This window comes from Cetorhinus maximus, chromosome 5 (genome assembly GCF_964194155.1).
Source record: "Cetorhinus maximus chromosome 5, sCetMax3.hap1.1, whole genome shotgun sequence".
Lineage (NCBI taxonomy): Eukaryota > Metazoa > Chordata > Chondrichthyes > Lamniformes > Cetorhinidae > Cetorhinus > Cetorhinus maximus.
Window position 1 is genome coordinate 7,226,911 of NC_135883.1, and position 27,126 is coordinate 7,254,036.

Below are 27,126 nucleotides of genomic sequence, written 5' to 3' on the forward strand. Positions count from 1 at the left end.
TAATACTTTACAAAATGAATTTAACTGCAGATCCAGTAATAGTTTTTTGATATTTGAGTTGGATTTTTACCCTCTTTTGCTTATTGCTGATACAATGGGGAGTGAATTTGGGAAGATAAGTAATTGGGAGAGTTCTGAAGCTCAAAGAAGAAAAACAAGTCTATGTGACAGAATCAAATCAGTTTCTTCAGACCGTTTAATGAAAATTTGCTGGAAATACAGAGCACCTAAATCCACATCTTAAAGGAGAAAAAAAATGTGTAAATGGCTTGGATAGAGAGCTGTAATCAGATGAAGGTTCTGGTGAAGGGTGTACAGTCAGCATTACCACACTCTTCAGATGTTGAAGACCTGCTGTCTATTTCTTGCACTTCATGTTTTTGTTTCAGATTTTCAGCACTGTTTCAAAAAAAAAATGCACCAACTGCTAGTGTTGGTGCCAAATACATTGGCTGCTGGTTGGCATCTGTTGCTGCCATGGTTTCACTTGACATGCACTGTCACAAAGAGTTCCTTTACAGTTACAGAGATAAGGCCTGACAGTTCGTTTTTTATTCTTGCTTTTTCTTTACCTGCAAAGTGTTCCTTGTGAAAGTAATTGCTGATCTTCCCCATTACTAGATGTGAATCTATGGTAATTTGTCAACAACTGATTTGGTTTAAAGAAAGACTTGCATTCATAAGTTTAAGTTTCTATGCAGGCAGGCAAAAAGAAAATTAGAGTAATCTTTATCACGCCGTCAATTCTAAGGATGTTGAGTCATAATTGGTACGACGCCAAAGGTGCAGACAGGCCAGTGCTCCTTCATCCAAGTGTCCATTGGCAGCTTAAGAAAGTGCTGTTTTTTCTTTTTTTTTTAATTCATTTACAGGATGTGGACATCGCTGGCAAGGCCAGCATTTATTGCCCATCCCTAATTGCTCTTGAGAAGATGGTGGTGAGCTGCCTTCTTGAACCACTGCAGTCTCTGTGGTGTAGGCACACCCACAGTGATGTTAGGGAGGGAGTTCCAGGATTTTGACCCAGCCACAGTGAAGGAACAGCGATATATTTCCAAGACAAGACGGTAGGTGGCTTGGAGAGGAACTTCCAGGTGGTGGTGTTCCCATGTATCTGCTGCCCTTGTCCTTCTAGATGGTAATGGTCGTGGTTTTGGAAGGTGCTGCTTAAGGAGCCATTTGTAGAATGTGGGCATCACTGCCAAGGTCAGCATTTTTTGCCCATCCTTGATTGTTTTTGAGAAGGGGGTGTTGAGCTACCTTCTTGAAACATTGCACTCCATGTGGTGTAGTTAACCCACAGATCTACTCGTAAGGGAGTTCCAGATTTTTGGCCCCGTAACAGTGAAGGTAATAGTGATATCCAGGTCATGATAGTGTGTGACATTGAGGAGAACATGCAGATGGTGGCATGACCATGTGTCTGCTGCTTTTGTCCTTCTGTATGGTAGAGATTGTGGGTTTGGAAGGTGCTGTCAAAGAAGCCATGATGTGTTTGCTGCAGTGCATTTTGTAGATGGTGCACACTGCTGCCATATGTGTCAATGGTGGAGGGAGTGAATGATGAAGTTGGTGGATGGTGTGCCGATCAAGTGGACTGCATTATACTCTCTCCGCCATCTTGTCCCTGGATCCGCTCGGGCAGGAAACTGCCCTTTCCTGGGACAAGCAGCAGCGCAATGGCCGAGGAATGCATAACTGCAGGCGGTGTCGTGGATGTTAACGCTGTACTTCAGGAAGTGCACACATCCACAATAGCTTGTGCTGTGGCCTCGGGGAAGCTGTCAAGGTGCTGGACAAGCGACAGGCTCACTTGTGTGTCCTGGCAGGCAATTGTGATGAGGCACAGTATGTTAAGTTGGTTGAGGCACTGTGTGCTGAGCATCATATCAACCTGATTCAGGTTGATGACAACATGGTGAATGGGTAGGCCTGTGCAAAATAGACCAAGAAGGGAAACGTCACAAGACTTCGTAGGCTGCAGTTGTGTTGTTGTCAAGGTTTATGGCAAAGACTCACAAGCCAAGGATGTCATTGACAGCTATTTCAGAGGAAAGTGATATGTTTCATAAATGAAAACAAAAACAAAAAAAAATACTGGATGGTGTTGAGCTTCGTGAGTGTTGCTGAAGCTGCACTCATTCAATTAAGTGGAGAGTATTCCATCACACTCCTGACTTGTGCCTTGTAGATGGTGGACGGGCTTTGGGGAGTCAGGAGGTGAGCTACTCACTGCAGAATTCCCAGCCTCTGACCTGCTCTTGTAGCCACAGTATTTATATGGCTGGTTCAGTAAGGTTTTTGGTCAACGGTGACCCCCAGGATGTTGATCATGTGGGATTCAGCAATGGTGGTTGACCAGTTCTTCCACATTTACGCTTCCGTGCAGGGTTACTGATTTCTTTTTTCTTCTTATGAAGCACGAGGCAACTGAAACTAACTGGAGTAATTCCGACCACTGTGCCTGCTGACTAGTAGCTCAACTTAGAACAGGCATCAAATCTGGAACCTTCCTGATTGAAATGGTTCAGTGCCACATCACAATGAGCATTTAGTCATTGAACCATCATTTTTCAGTTATTAAGCTTTCATTCACTTCCCCTGATTGTATCTGTGTTGAAAGAGCTGTTAGTCGAACATTGTGAACTGGACACAGGCAACTCTGCAAGCCCGTTGATATCATTTATTCCGAGGTCTGTAGAAATCCAACAAATTCCTCACCAGAATTATTATCGCGCCATTCCTTTTGCACTTCCTTACGCTCGCTGCCAAAGCTCCACTCTCTTATTTTTAGTATTTCACTAGAATACGTTTGCAGTTTGGGAAGCATTCCTGTTGCATTTTATTCTGATTTTTTTCACTGGAGAATATTTTCAGTTGAATGTAAAATGTGAACTGATGGATGTTGCTTGTCGGGATGCCTGTGTGCAGTGGATAGGCCTATATGCACAGCATTCTCAGCCATCTTTAAACTGCCTTGTGATTAGTTAATAGAAGCAAGCAATTCAATGCTGCATCTGTATTACTCAAATCATACACATTCATTACAGATGTCACAAAGAAAATGTAACCTTTCAATCAGATGGAGACAAAACATAATGAGTATTTATGGAGTATATTATGAAACAATTATGGGGCATGTGGAAATATCAACATCTAATTCCACTGATGAAGTTTTTTAAAGCATTAACTTTTCTTTTGAAAATGGCAAAGATGATTGATTTTTTTTAGAGAGAGAGAGAGAGAAAAACCAACCCAATATGAGACTATCGAATTCAAGCTCCATTCTGTGGAGTAGGCATGCTGAAGAGCTATACTAACCCCTCTTCCTGATATTTGCACAGCATATCTATGGGAGAACCATTTCTCAAATGGATGTTTAGAATGCTGAATCTACATCTGAGGATTGACTTAAGGAAATATTTTAAATTAAAAAAATAAAAGACCTTCATGAGTAAATGCCAATCCCCAATAATAATTTAGCCTTATAGTTGCCCTAGTTAGTATTAAAAAATGGAATTGTTTTAAGTAAGTCATTAAAATAATGATAGGATATGGATTTCCTGAATTTCAGGTGGCATGTGTACAGTAACATTCTAACAGTACAACAGAGAGTCAGATCTTTTCAACTCGTGCCAGTTTGGAGCCTGGAATGTGCATAATTTGTTTTAGTCCCCACATTTATCCAGACAGATTAACACTGTATTTTGATAACACACAGTTTTAAACAACATTTTACCAGAAATGTGCTTAATTTATAGTTTCCATTCTGCGTGATTAAGGGAATTAAAAAGAATGGGGTCTCACTGAACCTCATGACTGACGCAGCGTAATGTGACAGCTGGTCACAGCGCCAAAGCAACATCGTGGCATTTAGTTGAGATCGTCTCAAAAATGTAATTCAAATTTTGGATTCATTTATCCCATAATTATGTATTATTAAACACTCTGCTACATATATATACCATTACATTTTCTCTTTTATTTTTAGAATGAATGGCAATCACTATACAATTTTTTTTTAATTCATTCACGGGATGTGGGCTTCACTGGCTGGGCCAGCATTTATTGCCCATCCCTAATTGCCCTAGAGAAGGTGGTGGTGAGCTGCCTTCTTGAACCGCTGCAGTCCCTGTGGTGTAGGTACACCCACAGTGCTGTTAGGGAGGGAGTTCCAGGGTTTTGACCCAGCGACAGCGAAGGAACGGCGATATATTTCGAAGTCAGGGTGGTAAGTGACTTGGGAGGGGATCTTCCAGATGGTGGTGTTCCCATCTATCTGCTGCCCTTGTCCTTCTAGGTGGTAGTGGTCGTGGGTTTGGCAGTTACTGTCTGAAGGAGCCCTGGTGTGTTCCAAGTAGATGGTACACACTGCTGCTACTGTGCGTCGGTGGTGGAGAGAGTGAATGTTTGTGGATGTGGTGCCAATCAAGCAGGCTGCTTTGTCCTTGATGGTGTCAAGCTTCTTGAGTGTTGTGGGAGCTGCACTCACCCAGGCAAGTGGGGAGTATTCCATCACACTCCTGACTTGTGCCTTGTAGATGGTGGACAGGCTTTGGGGAGTTAGAAGGCAAGTTACTTGTCGCATTATTCCTAGCCTCTGACCTGCTTTTGTAGCCACAGTGTTTATGTGGCTTGTCCAGTTCAGTCTCTGGTCAATGGTAACCCCCAGGATGTTGATAGTGGGGGGGATTCAGTGATGGTAATGCCATTGAACATCAAAGGGCGATGGTTAGGTTCTCTCTTGTTGGAGATGGTCCAATCAGACCCCGAACGCCACTTCACGCTGGCTGGCCAATTAAGGGCCGGCCAGCGTGAAACACGCCCGGACGTTGGCGATGCGCTGGCAGAGGGGCAGGAGTGTGGTGAGTGTCAGGTCCCTGGCATTTAAAACCAGCAGAAGCAGCTCCCTGGAGGCTGCCTGGGGGGGTTTTGAGGAGCCTCAGGGAGTTGTCTTGGAGAGACTTCTGAAATTTGCACAAGTTATGGCATTTGCTTTGTTAGCTTTGTTTTGAGGGCGCTTTTGATTTGTCAACCCTCGGATCACGGAGAGGGAGGGGTGCCGGAGGAAGGTAAGAGTCGAGGCGGCAGTGGGCAGCTGAGGGGGTTGTTCGGCCCGACTGTCTGCCTCTCTTCCATGGTGACATTTGTGCCTCGGTGCCCTTGGGAGGGAGCACGCAGTGCCCACCTGTACGTTAGAAGCCTTCCGCGACTGGTGGGCACCACAGGGGCCAATACCCATCATCACCCGGAAATAACATTTTAATTCAATGTGTTTCCTTTAAAACTTTTGTTTTTTTTGTGACACTGCTCTGTTAATTAGTTACTTCATTTATATTTTGTTTATTGGTTCAAAAGAGACACTGGTGGAGCATTGTAGGGTAAGTTGTTATCCATTTTTAATGTCTCACTTTCAGAATCAATGTCAAACTGAGTGAAGACTGACGTTGGTCTCTTCCTTCACCCACTGCTTATAAGAAATTTAACGTGTGTTGAACAGAAGTTTGACAGAAGTTGGGCAAAATAAGTAAACAAAAAATGGAAGGTGGATCTAAATATGATTAATTGTAAGACATTTAAAAGGAAACCTAAAAAATGTGTACACTGGATGGTGTAAAGTTGTATCTAGGTGGATCATTGAAAATAAGTTACTGTAAAAAAAGAGCATTTCAGTGATGCCTTTCACACAGTTGAATCTTTGTGCAATGGTTCTTGCTGTTATGATACAAAACACATTGGCAACTGTACACTGTCATACATTACAATAACAGTTATTTTAGTTCCTACCAGTGCATCATAACTTACGAATATAACTTGCCTATGTTTATCTGATTATGCTCACGTTAAGTGCTTTGACCTGTTTTATTACATGATAGGCACAATATAAATGCAAGTTGTTGTATAAGCCTGTCTGCCCTTTTGTTTTAGCTATTATAATACATCCAGCATTAAAGTAGATTCCCTATGAATAAATAGTCAGAGTATACTTTCAAATTTGGGATGATTAAATGAACAGCAAAGACTTGTGCAGTTGCCAGAAACATATCAATCCAAATTTATACCATATCTGAGATCAGACATGACATCCTGGCTTGTCTCTTGCATGTGGTAACTGCCTTGCCTTGCTGACTACATGCCTAAGTTCAGTCAAGTTAATTCAAACTCCTTGTATTTGCTATCTCGATCTCATAACACAATTATCTTCAGCCTTAGATTTCATCATGATTTAATAATCGCAGTAGACAGCAAAATCACTGGACAGCCCTATTGTACAAATCATGACATCTCCAGGTCAATGTATAAAATACAATAAACAAAAATGTAAGATCAAGGATTTTCCAGATGCCATCTCCAATGTATTTAACTAATTGTTGATACTGCTATTTCAGGTAGATTTATTTCGCTTAGTCAGTTAATATGGGCCAAATTCTCTTCAGGCAAGCCCATTATTAACACACTTTTCAGTTATAAGTAGTCATATTTATAACTTTATTCAGCATTCGTAAAGTACTAGGGTGCATTTGAGGGTAATTTTATTTGATTTGAATTATTCTGTGATGAGGCAATATTTGGAACACTGTGCACAGTTTGGGTTACCCTACCTTCAAAGTGTATTGCAATTCAGAGAAAAGCAACAGGGATTTTTTGTTCTAACATTTTAAACCCCAGGTATAGAGCCAATCTCTGAAACAGCAAAAAAAAAATCAATCGGGAAATAGTGATTATTTGATGCAAAATCTTTAAAAAGTTAATGTCTGAAAAAGTGCAATTTGAGGTCAGGGGGAAAAATGACTTAGAGTAGGAAATTGTGCATTGATTCTGGATTTCAACCTGAGCAGGAACAACATGTGGGATAATACATTTGAAAATTTAGAGGCCCATGAAAAGAAAGGTTAGAGAAACCCTGATGAGGCTCATATTGATTAAACAGGTAGGAAAGACTGGTAGAGGGTGTTATTTGAGCCTTAAGATTGGGAAGGGACTGCCTGTCAGATGTCAAACATTTTCTTGCATGAAGTCCAAGGCTCTGAGAAAGAAGGGCCTTGCTAGCTCTGGAATTATTAATCATGAAAGCAATGTGTTTAAAAGTGATTCCAGGACTTAAAACTACGTTCTGTGAAATAGGTGAAAGAATTCTATTTCTTTTCAATACAATGCAAAGTTTTGATGAATACAGTAGCGTTGTAATCACACTCTTTTCATCATTTTTGGCAACTGCGGCTTTGCATTTAAAACACCTTTTTGGAACCCATCATATCTTTATTCAAGACCATTCATTGTTTCTGATTTGCCATATTGGATTGTGTGAGCAGAAATGTCCTCCAATTAAATATTGGCAAATGCATACCACAGACTGTATTCACTATAGCACCAACTCCAGCACTCTCCCTGGCCACTGTCTAAAGCTGAACCAGACCATTTGTCTTCCTGGCAGCCTATTTGTCTTTAGGATGAGCTTCTGACCCAGATCCTTGCCAGCAAGATTGCCTGCTTGCACCTCCACAACATTGCCTATTTCTGCCCCTGATCATTTCCTGAAAACATCATACATGCCGATATCATCTCTCATCTCAACTATTCCAATGCTCACTTTGCTGGTCTCCAACCTTGCACCCTCCATAAACTTGAGCTTCCCTAAACTCTGTGGCACATATCGTTACTCACACCCATCACCCTTGTGCTCGCTAACCTACATTAGTTCTCAGTCTACCAATACCTCGATTTTAAGATGCTCACTTTTATGTTCAAATCCCTCCTTAACCTGGTCCCTCCCTATTTCTATAACCTTCTCCAGCCTTACAAGCCTCAAACATCCCTGCACTTCAACTCTGGCCATTTGTGCATTCTTGATTTATACTGGTCCCCCATTAATTGCTGGGCCTTTAGTTGTCTAGGCCCTAAGATACTTTTTTGCAACCTTATTTGACAGCATCCCAAACGAGCAACATCTGCTAAAATACAACGACACCAAAAGATCTCTATTCACCACCTAAGCACTGGGATGCCCTAAACCTCTCTGTCTCTACCTCTCCGTCTCTACCTCTCCCTCCTTCCTTCTGGTGCTCCTTAAAAACTGGTCTTCGACCAAGTTTTTGGTCACTTATCCTAATACTCAGTGTCAAATTTTGATTGATAGTGCTCCAGTGAAGCGCCTTTTTTGGGACATTTTTCTATATTAAAGATGCTATATAAATGCCAATTATTGTTCGTCTAGTATTTGCTGTGCATAAATTGGCTGCCCTGTTCCTACATTAATTGCAGCAGTTACCGTACTTTGAAAGGACTTCATTGGTTGCAAAGTTCTTTAGGACATCCTGACGTTGCAAAAGGGGGTACAGGCCGTAGAAATAAGACTCTTTCCTCCTCTTTTCCTACAATCAAGCATCAGCCTGGATTATGGGCCAAGCCGGTAGCAGGGATTGAAACCAGAATTAGTTGAATTGAAGACAAGAGCGGTATCACTGATCCCAGTTGGCGGTCATTTAGTTGAAGCAAGCCATCTTCTGGTAGTTTGAATGTGATCACGTAACTTACAGGTACATATAAATTTGTCTCATTCTTGGATGATGAATAGAGAGATCATTTGGTGTCGTTGTACTTTAGCAGAGGTTGCTTGTTTGAAATGCTGTAGAATCCAGCAAAGTGAGCAAGGTCAGATAATGCTCCGCTGCGCCATTACAATTGGCGATGAGGAAGGAGTAGACAGGTTTCGTCAAGAAACAGCTAAACTTTATTACAGAGGGATTTACAGGTGCTTTCACGCTCGACCAGGACTCTCGTCAGGAAGCTTCCCCCCCCCAGCCCCGATTGCCTACGCTTAAAGCTCACTGGTCGGAACCTCCGTTGTACATCATGTGACCCCCCCCAATTGATAGAAAGGAGGGACTATACCCCCCGTTACTACATTTCCTCCCCCTTTAGCTTTTTTACAATTTCTAAGTTCAGGAAAACATTTGAACAATCCAGCAAACAAATATACAATTTCAGGTGATTATAAATCAAGTCTCTAAGGTGCTCTTCTTATACGGCGAGAGCGGTGTAGCTCTACCACTGGAGGTTCCTGAACGGGATCGACAGGATCTGGAACTGCAGTATGAGACACATCATCAGAACGTGGCAGTTCAGGATTTGACAACTCTTCAGAGACATTTGGCATGTCTATTCTAGGTCGGTCAGACACCTCAGGAATTGACGGTTCGACGTTAATTACAGGTGGATCAGTTGATTGTTGGAATGTCTCTCTGGCACGTATATGATCTACATGCTTTCGGAGTGTTCTATCTCCCACTTGTACTTGGTAAGATAGTGGACCAGTCTCTGAGATATTGGCTCCAGGAGGCCAACAGGGTCCATTGCTGAAATTCCATATGTATCTCGTGTCACCTATACTGAAAGTGTGAGCTTTACAGTGTATGTCATGGTTAAACTTCAGATTACTCTGGTTCTGCACCACCTTCCCCTCTAAATTTGTAAACACGAGATGTAGGCGTGTACGCAGATGGCGTTTCATTAATAGCTCCGACCGTGTTGAACCTGTAATCGGCATTGACGATAAGTGAAAAGAAACCGGGAAAGTCAAGATTCCAGAGTGCCTCCCGATAGCTTTTACATAGCAGACTTAAAAGTTTGTACTGCCTTCTAGGCTAGGCCATTTGATGAGGGGATGGTAAGGGGCTGTTTTAATTTGACGGATTTCATTCAGATCCATAAATTTCTGAAACTCTGTGCTGGTGAAAGCGGTGCCATTATCTGAAACGACAGTTTCATGTAGACCATGTATACTGAAACTGTGACGTAGCTTCTCCATAGTTGCATTTGACGTTGGCGACTTGACTTCATCTACATCCATCCATTTGGAATGTGCATCTACAATTAACAAGAACATGGTACCCAGGAATGGTCCTACGTGATCAATATGTAATTGAACCCAGGGTTGACCAGGCCACACCCATGGATGGAGGGGAGTCAGGAGGTGAGTTACTCGTCGCACGATTCCTAGCCTCTGACCTGCTCTTATAGCCACAGTATTTATATGGCTAGCTCAATTCAGTTTCTGGTCAATGGTAACCCCCAGGATGTTGATAGTGGGGAACTCAGTGATGGTAATGCCATTGAACATCAAGGGCGATGGTTAGATTCTCTCTTGTTGGAGATGGTCATTGCCTGGCACTTGTGTGGCGCGACTGTTACTTGCCACTTGTCAGCCCAAGCCTGGATATTGTCCAGGTCTTGCTGCATTTGGACATGGACTGCTTTAGTATCTGAGGAGTCACGAATGGTGCTGAACATTGTGCAATCATCAGCGAACATCCCCACCTCTGACCTTATGATGGAAGGAAGGTCGTTGATGAAGCAGCTGAAGATGGTTGGGCCGAGGACACTACCCTGAGGGACTCCAGCAGTGATGTCCTGGAGCTGATATGACTGACCTCCAACAACCACAACCACCTCTGACTGTCTGTCTGACATGGAATGGTCTCAATTCTTCAAATACAGGCAAGTTTGGTCATCCTTTTAAGACAAAGTCTCTGACTTTCGATAATGTTGGATCTCTGCTCGTCCAATTTCTAATTTGTTTCGTGCACATGGGCGAATCTAAGAAATTCAATAATAGCACTACTTCATGCGGAAGCATGCAGTGAACAGTGCCTCAGAGGAGTGTGGTCAAGGGACACAACCCAAGTGAATGAAAGTCAGGTAAACCGCAAGAACAGGAAAGCTGTAATGCTGGGAGGTTCTATAATTAGGGATGATCCACCTTTTTTTTAATAGTCAAGACCCAAATGGTATGTTGCCATCATTGAAATGGGTGGAAAAATGTCTGGAAAGGCAGTGAAAGCTGGAAAAAGTCATGGTCCATGTTAGAAACAATATCGGTGTGTCTGAGATCTTGCCGAGAATGTGTACGGAGTTAGATTCAAAAACAAGACCTCAAAGGTGGTCGTATCTCCCAATTACTTTCTGCCACACACATTGTACAGGTTAAGGAGAGAAGGATTAAAAAGGTCAACATGTGACTGCAGGTCTAGTGCAGGAGAGAATTATGCAAATTCTTAGGATACTAGAGTGACTTTTTTGGAAGGATAAAAGGATATATCCAATGACATGGCTTCACCTGATCTGAAACAATATCAGTTTTCCTTGCAGACACAATAAATAAAGCAATAGGGAACAGTTTGAGTTAATATTGCAGACGAGTAAGGAAAGTCCAAGCCTGAGACTAGATAGGGCAGAAGAATTATTGAAATGACTGGAATAAAAGCTGAAATTTTGACTGAAGTAGTGAGAAGACTATCAGAGGAGAAAGGGAAAGAGACAGGCTATGAGGTGGCAGTGAGAGACTGAAAGAAAGAAGTGTCCTAGAAGGGGCAAGGGACATCAATAAAGACACAAGAAAAGCAGGAAAAAGAACAAGGGTCTACTTAAAAAAAAATGGAATCAGGATTGAGTGGAATATATACTAATTCGTAAAGCATTCAAATAAATTGGAGAGTTAGAAGCATTTCATAACTGAGGAAGGATATATACTCTAGTACCTTTTAATGGCCATTTACAGAGTGAGCAAGAGTTTGTTGTTGGGCTGCCCCACATCTCACTCCTCATTCCAAGTGATCAAAAATTACTGGCAGCCCAAAGACAGAAAACAATTATCTGGGGGCATTGAAGGTTAGAAAATCATATAATACAAGATATTGGGGTGTAAACTATGAATGTTAACTTTCTGTCAGGGAAACCTGTGTTAGCAATTTATATACTGTGGGTTGCAGTTGCTTATATAATTTCTGCTGATTGGAAAAGCCATGTGTTTATTTAATATTTGAGCTTCAGTGGGCATAATGGCCTTTCTTCATCCTTGACCTTTCTTATGAACACATTCATGGGACTATACCATCTAAGAATAGCATAAGGCATCTGTGATACTTCAAAACCTGTTTTAAAATACCATATATTTTATGGGTCAATACATTTTATGGAAAACAAAAATGTTATTAAGCCTCACGCTTGCAAAAATAGTCACCAAACCCAATGAACATGATGGGATCTCGGACTCATTTGGAGTTTTTAACTGGCAGAGCCTGATACAGATTGCATTGCTTGACTTTATACTGGTATTACTGTCATGAGATTTGATTTGCTAAAATCTACAAGTGGTCAAATCTCTCTCAAATACTGGAACACTGCATTTTGAAAAAAATTAAAACATTTTGTGTACAGAGAAACCATTGGGTCATCTTGAATTCGCCATCCCAGCCTGCTGATGAAATGAATTGTGATTTTTGACACTTCACTTGAACGTTTGTTGTCTTATTGATTGTGGAATGTCCTTTGCGCTACAAAGAGGATAACGCCTCTCTGTGAATTCACTGGCTTATGTTTATCATCCAGATGTCCAAATGGGGTCAGTCCCATAAATCTGTTTGGTCTCTGCCATTGTCAAATATATTGTGTGAGAGGTTTAAAGATGATTTCAAATAATAAATAACATTAGAGTTTTGCGCACTGTTCTGGTATCTCAAACCTGTTGTTATTTGCCATCTGAAGATGAAAATGCTTGTTTGTGACAAGGGATATTGATGTTTATAGTGACGATATATTCAGCAGATAATGGAGGACCTGCAACATTCCCCATATTTTACTTTTACAGTGGACAGTAAGATTGCTTGCTTTGTAAATGTATTTTTAAAGATTAGGTATGACATTGTAGCTTTAAACCTTGTTACTGGGATTTGCCACCCAGGGCCAAATTTTCATGGTGACGGAAGTGCTTTGCGCCGAAGCCAAAATGGCGCTGGAGCCCTGAATCTGGAAGTTCCACCCCCGAACCCGGCGTCCGCCATTTTCGGTGGCAGGGGAAATGGGGCTGGGTCGTGCTTTGGACCCGCGCAGTTCATGGAGGCAGCTGCATATATGAAAGTGCAGCTACCTTCAGTTGGGCGCGAATTTTACCACCCAGGTTTTGGAAACGCAACTCGTGGGCTTTACACTTTTGAGGGGATGGTCTAAACGTATCAGAGTTCTTTGGAGAGATAGGGAACCCTTTTGGAGAGGTCAGGTGCCCTTTGGATAGCTTCAAAAAGTTTCACCAAGTGCCGCAGATCTTCCCGCAAATTAAATCACAAGTGTGTGGCTGACAGTGAAGGGAGTTGGAGGGGGGACCAGTGGCCTTGGAAGGGCAGATATTTTTGCCCTTTGTGACTTGGGCACCCAGGTGGCAGGAAGGAGAGTCTGCCAGAGAAAGGAAGAGTGCAAATCGTGACAACGAAATTGCAAAATGGAGATGATACCTTCATGCATTCAGGCCATAGAGGAACGTGAGCGTGATCGGTGTGAGGCCAGAGGGAGGGCACCAGGCCAGGAGTTAGAGGCAGTGCAGCACCCAACAGGCAGGAGGAGGAGGAGGAGGAGAGCCAAGTTTTACCCTGAGGTAAGGGTCCACCAACTGTGGAGGTCATATCTCAATAAGACTGAGAGGTAATGCAGAAGACTGCTCAGGGTAAGCCAGGAATTGGTCACCTACATATGTGCCATGCTCCAGCAGAATCTTGAACCACAGTAAGTTGATCCTTATGCCCTGCCCGTGGCTCTGAAGGTCACCATGTTTCTGAATTATTATGCAGCCAGCTCTTTCGAGTGCGCAGCAGGAGAACTCTGCAGAATATCTCAGTCAGCCGCACACGGATGTTTCATGGCAGTCACTGATGCCCTCTTTGTTCATGTAGGGGGAGCACATTTGGATGTGGTGTCACAGATACAGAGAGCCACAGGGTTTGCAGGATTAGCAGGTGCAGGGAGCTATCGCCTGCATGCATGTCACCATAAGGGCACCAACGCATCAACCTGACACCTTCACGATCAGAAAATTCTTCTACTCCATGAATATGCAGGTAGTGTGTGACCACACCAAGGCTTTCCTGCACATCTGTGCCTGGTACCATGGAAGCTGCTATGACTCATTAATCCTGTGGAATTCTCAACTGCCTCAGCTTTTGCAAACACTGTTCCTGTCACTGCTGGATAGTATGTTGTCCCAAGCAGTAATTCTATCCAACTGGCTTGCTCCCACTGAGAGTCACACTGTTGTGCCATGCGATTGTGCAGCTGTGAGGGTCCTGGTCAAGGGTCTATTGAATGGACGCACCCTGAGAGCTGGGTGGCAGGAGGGTAGGTGGAAGGGCAAAGAATCATGTTGAAGCATGATAGTAACCTGAGTCAGGACAGAATATCATGAGCATCTGATGGTGCTGAGATGCTGCCATCTCCATCGCTGTGTCTAGTCATGATTTTCCAACCTTAAATTGGCAAGTGAGCTCTTCATTATAAAGTAAATAGGCAGCATCAATGATTATATTATCTTATGGAAAGCCCAGGATGGGCCATCTGTTCCAGTCGCAGGAACCAGTTGGACAACTATTGCAGTTTGCACTCACCTAACTGCTCAATGACATCTCTTCCGGACATAAGCAGCAGCTGCATCTACCTCCTGCCTCTCAGTAGGAACTCCTCAGCAGCCCCACCTTTTAAACCCGACTGAGTTGCCCCACCCACACTGAGCCCGCCTCTGCCCTTACAATACCCGCGGGGGTGGTGGGTTTGGCTCATGTTCGCCCCTGCCACACACACACACCCCGCCCCCCCATCCCAGAGCGAAAATCAGAACTCCAGGGCATGTTTTCCTGAGTCGGGTTTTGTGGAGCCTTTTTCCGACTCTGAGAGCAAAAACATTTCTCAATCCAGGGAGAACCTGTATTTACTGTTATGATCCCTATAGAGACCAGTAACTTATAGAAAGAGATGAGTTTCCAAATGACGAATGGAAATAACCAAAGGACAAGATTTCACATTTTAAGACTTCTACTGGAGCAAACAAACTAAAATCAACATAAATCAAACAGGCAACTAATACTCCAAACTAAAGAAAAGGCACGCTCGTATAAACTAACTGATGCAATGGAGAAATGTCTTAGAACCACTTTCGCTGTGCACTGCACTGCTGACAGACGTGTAGCATTACAAGAACAAGTCCAATCTTCCACCTGGATCTCCAGAAGGCTGATCACTTACTCCCTTCCAGTGTCCTTCAAAAGCCATTCCACTCAGTCCAAGTCTTCCAGATCCAAGTTCCACTCCGGACAAGGCCCAGCTCATTAACCCCTTGTTCCTTAAATCTCCAAAAGTTCCAACTGTTCTGTTTCCTTCCTTTCGAACAGAAAACAAATTCTTACAAGCATCCTGCTTCATGGAAGTTGTACCTGCGTTGTTCTTCCACACAGCAGTATCTGCATTGTCCTTCCACACAGCAGTATCTGCATTGTCCTTCCACACAACAGTACCTGCGTTGTTCTTCCACACAACCGTACCTGCGTTGTTCTTCCACACAGCAGTATCTGCGTTGTCCTTCCACACAACAGTACCTGCATTATCCTTCCACACAGCAGTATCTGCATTGTCTTGCTCTGCCTCTGTCTCACAAAAGCAGCTGTCCCTTTGCTGTGAATTACTCTGGAAAGGTGTGAAAACTGTCACTTGATTTCAGGAGGTTCCTGTTCAAGTTTCACCCCTCCACCCCCATGGCAACCAGACCACATCGGCCTGTCTCCAAACTGGGTGTTTTCAGAATTCTCAATTTTACCTTGTGTTAAAAGATACATTTTAAAACATAACCATCTTGTAAAGTCCAGCATTCGTAACTCTACAGATAAAATGGTGGGTTTGGTTCTTTATTTTTCTAACAATGTCATTTGGATATGTAATGTGAAGAGAATTGAGGTTGCAAGAGAGAGTGTCCGTACACTTTGTAACTGTACACTTTGAGCTGACGGCCTAATTTGGACTTGAAAATGTATTATAGTGCTGCATAGCTTGACTACTTAACACACGACTATTTGAGGAGGAATTGATAATATTTGATCATGATTGGATTAGTATATACAAGGGGGATTAACAACTCTTGGAACATGAAGCAGTAGAAATTCGCTCAGGCTAGAAGGTGAAAAAGCCTTTGCCTTACGGTCAAGGCATTAGTGTGAGTGAAGGGCATTAAATAATGTTGCTTTAGGGGTGCTGCCTGATGACACTGGCTGGACAAAATTACATGCACTTTGTAGAATGTGGAGCACCAGTGCTTATGTGCTGATGCATTAAGTATTCTTCTTACATCTGCACGTGCACTGTTTTGCTCTGAGGTTTTGAAAAAAACTGGAGCAATAAAATATAATCTGGCTACATGCACTATATAGATAACTACCAGAACATCATCTGATAACCTGTCAGGTTAGATTAAGGCTGGTAAGCACAAGACAGCACCAGAGTGTATTGTGATATTATGTCCTGCAGTGCATTTGAATATGCGCTAATGGATAAGCCTGGCACAGCGAGAACTGCTTCAGATTTTGTGGTTTTGTACTGGGATTCTTGCACTGAATTGAAGATCCTGCGAGTAGCATCACAACAATGGCATTCCAGTGTGCTTTAATTCCAGTTTGAAGAAAGTGGCCTCTATATACCATTACCCCTCTTACTGGGTTCGTTTCTTGGTGCCAGCTTATGATGTCCTCAATTCCTGTAGGACAAGTCACTGATGCTGGAATGTAGAAAATTGTGGAGGTGGCACTTGTCTGTGCCATGGACACCAGTCTGATGAACCTACAGTCTCACTGTTGCTACATAACTATTTCCAGAGACCTCTAGTCTCACTGTTGCTGCTCAGCTTCTTCCACAGAGACTGGCATTGTTATGATCGATGCAGTTGATAAAGCTGAGTTATTTAAAAATCCCGGAGAGAAACTTTAAACAACTGTCGTAACCTATAATTTTAAGTGTTATGTTTGAGATGCGACTCTAAATTGAGGAATCAGACCACCAGTTCTTGAGGTTTTACATTAAACTAAATGAAACATTTTATTAATTTACACAGATTAAAATATATATACACGTAGCTACAAATTACTACTATCATAACTTTTAACAAATTGCTAAGCTAATCTCCATTAAGGCAACAGCAACCCATAGACTTAACCTGACACCAAAGCATTTTCACCTTACGAGTTCAAAATGAGGTTCTTTTCACTTTGGTTCCTGTGGAGCCAGCTGCCTTTTGATCTCGCATTGCCTCTGCCCTGCACACCCAAAAACTGCTGGGCCTGAATTTATCCCGTGTCGGGCGGGCTCGGCGGGAGCGGGCGTGGGTGGTCGCAGGGCCGACTGCAACGTGCTCAGCTCCGTGCCGCCATTTTACGTGGGCGAGCCAATTAAGGCCCGCCAGCATCATGCATGAGCGGTAGTGCCCTCAGCGCAACCTGTGCAGGCTGGGGGAGGAGGAGGGAGAGCCAGGGCCAGCGCTGTTTCGCGCACGCACGGAGCTGCTTCAGGGAGACTGAATCGCTTTTGAAAATAATAAATAAAATCAATAAAAATTTCATGAAACATGTCCCCTCATGTGACTGTGTCACATAAGATGGGACATGTTTTTATTTTTCAGGAACACTTTTCATTTCATTCATTAAAAGCTTTAGGAAACCTCATACCGCCCGTGGATGAGGTTTCCTAAAAAAATGTAAAGGCCGCTTGGCCTTTTCGCCTGCCCGGCAACAGTGCCAATGGGCACTGTTAACTTGACATTAATTCGTTAATGGCCTTAATAGGCCTAGCAATTATCGGCGGGCGCACAGCCGACTCTGGTGCGTGCCCGCCGAACAAAACATCGCAAGACAGCGCGATGATGTCGGGATGCACGCCAACATGCGTTACACGCATGTTACACGCCGGCGTGTTGGTCCCGCCCCTGCACACCGACTGAGAAATCCTGGCCCTGATGTTATACCTACCACGACTGATTGAATGAATGTAAATTGTCATTGCATCACCAGCCACTTCGAACTTCACCTTTTAACAATGAAACCCCTTTCATCGTACCAATTTTATTAGTAAAATAAACATATTGCTTGGTGGCTGCTGGATAGGTGTCATTTTTCACTCCACTTCTTGAATGCTCTGTTCAAAAAATGCAAATGCACTCTTGACCTCTCTGTTTACATCTGAAAACTAGTTTATATCAAAGCGCCCAGACTAGCTGGCTTTAATCCAATTAAGACACACCCACAGACTAAACCTCTATTTTAAAAGAAAAATATTTTCCAAAATATTATATACAATAATAGCTTCATGACAGGCATACACTCAAAGATGGCATTAAAAGCCCGAGCTTCATTTGCGATCATTCAAACTTGGATTTTATTCAGAAAAGACTCCTTCATAATTAATAAGACACTCAAATCAGTGCAATATTTGCTCTTAGCGCATTGATAAATTAGTAATGCAACTTTTGAGCTTCTCGATGGATCTACTGACTGTATCAGTCAATACCCGAGCCATCGGGATCTGGAAGTGGAAAGTTCAGCTCAGTGTGGTGTAGAACAAGGAGGGTCGTGCATTTCATGTACTGTATATGGATGTTAGCAAGGCTTTTGATAAGGTGCAACACGGCAGACAGATCAGGAAAGTAAATGCCCCTGAAATCCAAAGCAAAGTGGTAAGTCGGATCCAAGAATGGGCTCAGAGACAGAAAGCAAAGGGCAGTGATTGTTGGGGTGCTTTGAGACTGGAAGGCTATTTACAGTGGGATTCCACAGGACTCCGTACTAGGCCCCTTGCTTTTTTAAAATTCATTTACGGGATATAGGCTTCACTGGCTGGGCCAGCATTTATTGCCCATCCCTAGTTGCCCTTGAGAAGGTGGTGGTGAGCTGCCTTCTTTAACCGCTGCAGTCCATGTGGTGTAGGTACACCCACAGTGCTGTTAGGGTGGGAGTTCCAGGATTTTGACCCAGCGACAGTGAAGGAACGGCGATATATTTCCAAGTCAGGATGGTGAGTGACTTCGAGGGGAACTTCTAGGTGGTGGTGTTCCCATGTGTCTGCTGCCCTTGTCCTTCTAGATGGTAGTAGTTGTGGGTTTGGAAGGTGCTGTCGAAGGAGCCTTGGTGAATTCCTGCTCTGCATCCTGTAGATGGTACACACTGCTGCCACTGTGCGTTGGTGGTGGAGGGAGTGAATGTTTGTGGATGTGGTACCAATTAAGTGGGCTGCTTTATCCTGGATGGTGTCCAGCTTCTTGAGTGTTGTGGGAGCTGCATTCATCCAGGCAAGTGGGGAGTATTCCATCACACTCCTGGCTTGTGCCTTGTAGATGGTGGACAGGCTTTATTGAGTCAGGAGGTGAGATACTCGCCACAGAATTCCTAGCCTCTGACCTGCTCTTGTAGCCACAGTATTTATATGGTTGGTCCAGTTCAGTTTCTGGTCAAGGGTGATCCCCAGGATATTGATAGTGGGGGATTCAGTGATGGTAATGCCATTGAATGTCAAGGGGCGATGGTTAGATTCTCTCTTGTTGGAGATGGTCATTGCTTGACATTTGTGTCACACGAATGTTATTTTCTACTTGTCAGCCCAAGCCTGGATGTTGTCCAGACCTTGCTGCATTTGGACATGGTCTGCTTCAGTACTTGAGGAGTCGCGAATGGTGTTGAAATTGTGCAATCATCAGCGAACATCCCCACTTCTGACCTTTTGATGGAAGGAAGATCACTGACGAAGCAGCTGAAGATGGTTGGACTGAGGACACTACCCTGCGCAACTCCTGAAGTGATGTCCTGGAGCTAAGATGATTGATCTCCAACAGCCACAACCATCCTCCTTTGTGCTAAGTTTGACTCCAACCAGCAGACAATTTTCCCCCTGATTCCCATTGACCCCAATTTTGCTCGGGCTCCTTGATGCCACACTCGCTCAAATGTAGCCTTGATGTCAAGGGCAGTCACTCTCTGCTCTTTTGTCTATTTTTGAACTAGGCTGTAATTGGATACACGCTTGAAGTACAGTAACCTTACAGGCCTATGGACCAGAACCAGCCAGTGGGATTAGGCTGGATTGCTCTTTGTCAGCTAGCCCAATGGCCTCCAGCTGCACTTTAAATATCTGTGATTATATGAATGAAGAGCTTTCACATTGCAGTATTATTTTTGCTGCTAAATGATTGATGTCAAGTGAGTGTGAATGTAATTTTACTAACCATCAGTCCACAACCACAAAATTGTCCTATTTGCAGTATTCTCTGGGGTAAAGCACACAATCTAAATGTAATCTTATTTTGGGTGCAACTATTAAAGTTCTGATCCACGTGATCAGAATACCCCAGGAATAAATAGTTTTATAATGAATAATTTTGTAATATCCCTGACGTTACTAGGTCTATCCAAAAATATCCCAGGTTTGATGACTGCTCTGAGCTGAACGGCTGAAGCAATGGTTGGGCTATAATTGTCATCAGTCTCTCAGCGAGACACCTTGTGAGGACAAGATCGGCAGAGCTATGATGCATCTCTCATATCCCCCTCCCCTGCCGCCCCAATCGAGTACGCTTGTGACTCTCGTTTCAAGGCTCACATATGAGCACTGGCTACAGTTCAAGAAAACTTTGCATGGAGCTAAGTCTCTAGTTCAGCAGGGCCAGGGAAAAATATTGGTAGGAAAATAATTAAATAAAAAGCCTAATATGCCGTAAATACCAGACTGCAGTCGAGAGTTTCTGATGTTTTACGTGAACATTAAAATGCTTAAAATGTGGAACAGCCTTTCTCTTTCGGGTGCTCACTAACCTGCAAACTTGTGGCGTTTTCTGTATTCATTTCAGTTTTTTAGCATTTATGGTTTTCCTTTTTATCCCAACATTCTACTGTATAAACATTCAAACATCCTCCAAACATGAATTCAAGTTGAAGCTTTCATCTCACTCCAGCTTCCTTTTATGGCACCCACTAAGTCCATGTATAATATTTTTCGGTTATTTTATTTCTACCTTATTTTTGTACGTGCCCTAAAACTTATCATTTCATGAGAAGTTTCTTTGATTCTTGGGCTGAATCATGTTGACAGACAATTAATTAACAAATCATAATTTAGCATAGTGATTGATTGGTAAATATATGTTATGTACAGGAGACTAATTTAACTAAGGGGAGTTTGAACAGTTTCTTGCCATCAACAGACCTGTAAGAATGCAAGCAAACAGTAGATCAGTGCTGAACAAAAACAGAGTTACCTGGAAAAACTCAGCAGATCTGGCAGCATCGGCGGAGAAGAAAAGAGTTGACGTTTCGAGTCCTCAAAGGTCATGAGGACTCGAAACGTCAACTCTTTTCTTCTCCGCCGATGCTGCCAGACCTGCTGAGTTTTTCCAGGTAATTCTGTTTTTGTTTTGGATTTCCAGCATCCACAGTAGTTTTTTGTTTTTATCAATGGATCAGTGCTGGCCTTTTATTGTCATTATTTAGAATTATGGTGTAAAATAAATTTGCTTCCATCTTTTCATTTTGTGCTACAGCTAGTTAAAAGTTAGAAGTGGTGTGCTGCAGATTTAGAATAATCTCAGGTTTATAGGGTTTAAAAGTATATGTTAACAGATAACAAATGCTGTCAGTAAGTTTGTTTAGCTCTTAACTGCCTGTAAATAAACTGCTCAGTATTTATCATTTTATACAGTATACTAAATACAGTTCAGTCTCTGAAAAAAATCCCCCATTTCTATATTTCCAGGGCTGTACGATATTTATTGAGACCTTTTTTTTCAAAGAGTTAGACAAAATACTTAGCCTGACCAGTTCTGACAATGTAACTTTGTAACATTAAATTTGTCAAGAAAACGATTATGATTATATCTTAGAAGTTTTTAAGTGGGTACGAGACCAGGAAAGTATGTCTGCACCTTCAGAAAGGCCCATAGTCTCAAAATATACAGCAAACTTGATGCCATAAAATGCATTAAAACAAATCATCGTTTTATTGGTCACTGTGGCAAAGAATATGTATTGCTTTTCAAAGGACAAATCTATATAAAAAAAAAATGCAGTTAATATTCCTATCCTGAGCATTTATTGAAGCTTTCTTATTTTTTTTTTAAAAAAGCCACTTCATAATTTCCCACAACTACTCATGCGTTTTTTAAAAAAAAAATTAACTGGATTCTGAAAAGATTTTCTTGTCCACAAAAGCCCCTGCACCTGAAGGGCTCTGTGGTGTGTCAGGTTAATGGCTGTTTATAGGTAGCATGCTAATATTTCCCTGGGTAGTGCATGATACAGCCTGTCATTGTCAAGATTACTTTATTACGTTTCCTGTGCGCCCAACCTCCTCAAAAATGCGCACAGAAACAAAGAATGAGCCAAGCGTTGGCTGGGCTGTCATGTGACTTAGAGATCTCCTTGTCTGTATTATAATTCTGTTTCCGTGGAGACAGCAGCAGGATGCATTAGAATTTACATTCATCAGTGCTGAGGGAGGAAAAGAGAGCGAGAGACACCTACCAGTGACTTAGAAGAAAGGTTGGATCTGTGTGACCAGCTTCATTTTTACATTCAATTCCATAAGGTTGGTGATATTCAAAGCACGGCTTTTCTTCTTTTAGTCCTTCACGCCATTTCATGCCATCACTAAGGGTGATCAGGTTTCTGTTTAAGTTTATTTTGTAAACAATGTGCTCAACATCTTTTCTCTCATACCTGAGTTCTAGAATACTAGACGGAGGGTAGATACTACACTGTAGAAACATGCCTGTCCAAGCGACTTCCTTTTCCATTTCTTGTTTTATTTCTTTAGTATTCTGTCTCGTTTTCCTATTTCGTTTAATTAATAGTGAATAATTTTGAGCTGTGAGAATTCTCTGCTTCAGACAGAGAAGCGATCTTTGCAGTAGCAATTTATCTTAGGAGCCATACTTTTCTGTAATTTGTCAAATCGAATACGTGCTGTAAAATTGTAAATGTTCTCAAATTAATATCGGCCACTATAATGGTTGCTTGCATGTATAATTATCCCAGCTCTGTTTTACACACACCTGTATAGATCTGAAATGAATGTGCATGTATATTACTATGGTTTTTATAGCATGTAAAATTGTGTATTTATAAAATATCTGTTGGTACACATTTCGAAACGTTCATGATCATTTTGAAAAGGTGTTACATGATAACTTGAACAAATAGTGTAGGTAAAGTAAGCTTGAGCTGTGGATAAATTCCCAACAACATTGATTGAATTCAGAATAACTGGCCGCAGATTGTGTAAAAGGTGGAAATGAATAGCCTGGTTAAGTTCCATTGGGCAGTCCTCTCACTTGGATGCTGAGGGCAGTATTGAACAGACACACGGGTCTGGGTCTAGCTGGTTTATGTAGGTTGCTTAACTCTTTTGATAATTTGAGCCACGTTAGGTTTGTCTTCACAGATTGTGCTTGTTTCAATTCAGTTTTGTTTTCTTCCACAGTTTATTTTTTAAAAAAAATTAAGTTTCAAGATTTTCTTTACTATATGACATTTTGAGAATTTTTTTGATGTGCCTTTTTTACACTGTATTTCAATTTGAAGGTTTTAAAAGTAATTTAATGAACGATTTCAAAATATCCTATTTCTTCCTGTAAATGAGGTCAATGACATTGTTAGGCATACCCAAATATATGGCTTACAATTAACATGATTATTTATTGCCTAACTGCTGTATCAAAAGATTGGTGAGACTGAATATTGGTGATGAAACGATGGAACAGCAGAGAGTTGAACCTTAATAACAGATGTAGTGCAGTTTAAATAATACCACTCTCCTTTCAAAATAAATAGTTGTATGCTTGTTAGTTAATTGTATCAGTTCATTTCACTGAATTTTGTTGTGGCACTTAGAAGCAGGAGTTTGTTGAGACCGAACTGAGAACTATTTTAAAATATAGAACGATTCTCACAACCCACTTGCAGTTTCCTAGAAGGAATTGTTCTTGATTTCATTTGTGGATGGCTGGGATTGTGGTGTGGGAGTCACGGGTATGCAGGCAGAGAATGATGTGAGTATCACCTGGAATCATTGCAAGCTCGGGTGATTTATGCTGTGCTCTGGTCACTTGGCTCCTGAATTCAAAACAAAAACAAAAACAGAAATACCTGGAAAAACTCAGCAGGTCTGGCAGCATCTGCGGAGAGGAGCACAGTTAACGTTTCGAGTCCGAATGACCCTTCAACAGAACATAACTGTCTGAATTCAATTAGTTTGTGTCAAGGACATTTGTGTAATTGTGTGCCTCTTCTCAAAGCAAATTCTATAAGGCTCTTTGGGTGCAAGGATTCTAATAGCAGTTTCTATAAAGCAAAAGGCTAAGTGGAAAGCTGCTGGTCATGTCTTTAGAAGAAGTGCTGTAAAGAAAGTGATTCCTGAGTAACAAAAGCAGTCTGGCTTTATTTCTGTGGGCTTGTTACCCTTTCATTTTCTTTTCACTTGCGCTCTCCTTGGGCCATGGTCAAAACCGCAATTTGTTGTGTGACCTGCCTCTCAACCCCTGGCTGCTGTTGGTGTGTTGGAATGGATTGGATTGGTATTAGCTCTCCGAGCTCCCTGTGAGGAATTGCCTCCTCAGGAGAACTCAGCAGAGTTGGGGTTTGATCCTCCTGTTTTATGATGCCCTTCATATCTTAGGTTTCTGAATCTTTGTGGTTCCTGAGCTCTTCCTGATTGATTTCAGCAGTAGCTCAGCACGGTGTTTTCACGTTGCACTCATTGGTGAATTTGTTTCTTAATGGCTCAGACGTAACTGAAGAGCTGTATAGAATTTGCTTTGAGAAGTGGAACACAATTACACAAATGTCCTTGACACAAACTAATTGAATTCAGACAATTATGTTCTGTTGAAGGGTCATTCAGACTCGAAACGTTAACTGTGCTCCTCTCTGCAGATGCTGCCAGACCTGCTGAGTCTTTCCAGGTATTTTTGTTTTTGTTTTGAATTCAGACAACCCAGGTTACACTGAGTCACACTGGCATTGGAGTTACTGAGTCCACAGCCAGCCCACACCTTCAGTTCCTTTGTTTAATTTTCTTTTTTAGTGGTACCAATTTCTGTGCCCATCTTTCTCCCCATGGACAGTTCCTCCCACCACAAGTTAAAGGTCTGCTTTCAAGGCCATTTGTAATATTACCGTGTTACAGGGAACTGGGAAGTTTGCAAACACGGCCCAGGGTGATTCAGCCTCTTGCAAGGGAAATGTCCTTGGCCTCTGGTCTTCATTTTCCATTAATGACTTAGCCAAGTTTAGAAACTTGCGATGTGGAAAATCACAAGCCCTGTTTCTGAATTAATAATTGACCCCCCGCCCCCCCGCCATGAACAACAACAAAACTACTTACTGCAGTAAGTCACTCCTTGCTACTCTACTCTGTTCTGCATACAGAAGTTGTAAAACCAGGCAACAGTACTAATTATAGCCTTATTTCACCGTCAGGATGCACTCCTACATTATGACCGTTTGATGATCCACACCATTTGCTTTAGGATGTTGTTTGTCAAACCTGCTGGAGTATTGGCAGTGGTGAGACTGCACTGCTGCTGTTCTTTGAGCTGTGAGAAAAGACTTTCAGAAACTCCTTTGTGCATTTAGCAGTCGAGTTTTGGGGCTTTTATACTCATGGACATTTGCTGTCACTGGAACAATATGTCTGTATCTAATAACTTGGTGTGCTGCTACTGAGTAATTCAGATTAATTATCTAGCAAACAGCAATACAAGTGCAGCAGTGGCACAGGTACACACTAACCTAACAACATCAGCAGCAATAAACTTGCACCTTTTAATGTAATAAAATGTCCCAAGGGCATGTTACAGGAGTCTTTTGGAGAAAAAATTGGCACTGAATCACATTACGAGATAGTCGGACAGATGACCAAAGACTTGGGCTCGGGGGCAGGTTTTAAGGAGTGTCTTAAAGGAGGGAAAAAAATGCGAACAGGCACAGTGAGTGAATTTAGGAACGAGTTTAGGAGTCAAGCAGCTGGAGGCACAGTAATAATGGTGGAATGATTAAAATTGGATACACACAAGAAGCTAGCGTTGGAGCACAGTGCTCCCAGAGGGTTGGAGGAGATTGCACAGATCAGGAGGAGTGAGACACATAAGTACATAAAAGTCTGAAAGGAGATAGGTAATAAAGTTACAAAATTTATCCTCCCCAGCCTGAAAAGATTCACTTTAAAATTTTATTGGTAACTTTTCTGGCATTTGGAAGTATTTGAACTATACTTTGCATCTTAAAAAGGAAAAGGACATTTGCTCTATGTTTTTCAAAAAACAACACTGTGGGCTGAATTTTACCACCCCCCCCACCCCACCCACTAGCGTATTTGAAGGCAAGCGGGGACTCATAAAATCCTCCCTGCCCACCTCCAACCTGTCTCCCTTATTAAGGTTGGTGGGTCAGGACACTTAAGGACTTCATTCTGTCTCAGCCACTATAATATGTGCGGCAGGGGGGGAGGCAGGAAGCAAGGTGGGCATCTTAGCAGCTTTCACTGCCTGGATTGCTGTCGGGCACGAGGAGGATGGGTACCCCGTTTGGAGGGGAGGGGGTCCCCTATGTCCATCGGAGGCACCCCCCCCCCCCCCCCCCAAAGATTGTGTCTTCCCTTTCAGCCTCCCTCCCCCCCGCTGCCTCTAAAACATGTCGTCGTCGTCATCGTTGTTTTTCCCCCCCCCACCACCGCCCCCCCTCGCTGGGGTCTGCCAGGCAAACTCGCTCAAAATCCCTGCATTTCACTGAAGTCCAGGGTGCATCAGTTGTCGTCTTCAGATGCTGCTTGTAGTTCCAGCAGTGGCCACTACTCAATTCCGGGGCTGTGAGACTACGGAGCTGCTGGCCAATTGGATAGTCCGGCAGAACTTCAGGGCGGGACTTCCTCCCAAATGGGCGAATGGCAGATCCCTCTCAGACTCAATTAAGGCTGTCTGTCCCCGCTGTAATATCGATGCGGGGCAGCCAGTTAGGTGGACAGGTCAAACTTTTCGGTTGGGGAGGAGCCTCCACCCCTCCACCCCCACCATAAAATCCACCCCCTTTGTCTGGAATGAATCATTTATCTCATGGTTTTACAATGTTTTTTTTTCCCCAGGTAACAGCAGCTGATTTATTACACGGAGAGAGGGGGTGGTGTTGTGAGGTAGCGGTGGAGTGATGTGAGAGAGAGGAGTTTTAATTGCCTAATAGCAAACAAGGAGTTTGAACCTTGCCCGTTGACCATGGCACTATTGCAGTCAGAGCG

The 27,126-nt window shown here is 42.6% G+C and overlaps 1 protein-coding gene and 1 pseudogene across 6 annotated transcripts in view; both read left to right on the forward strand.

Annotated features, from left to right (window-relative positions):
• Positions 1-27,126, forward strand: part of dtnba (dystrobrevin, beta a) — a 461,468-nt gene that overhangs the window by 249,041 nt on the left and 185,301 nt on the right. The window lies entirely within an intron of this gene.
• LOC144680479 (small ribosomal subunit protein eS12 pseudogene) lies at positions 1,614-2,060 on the forward strand (annotated as a pseudogene).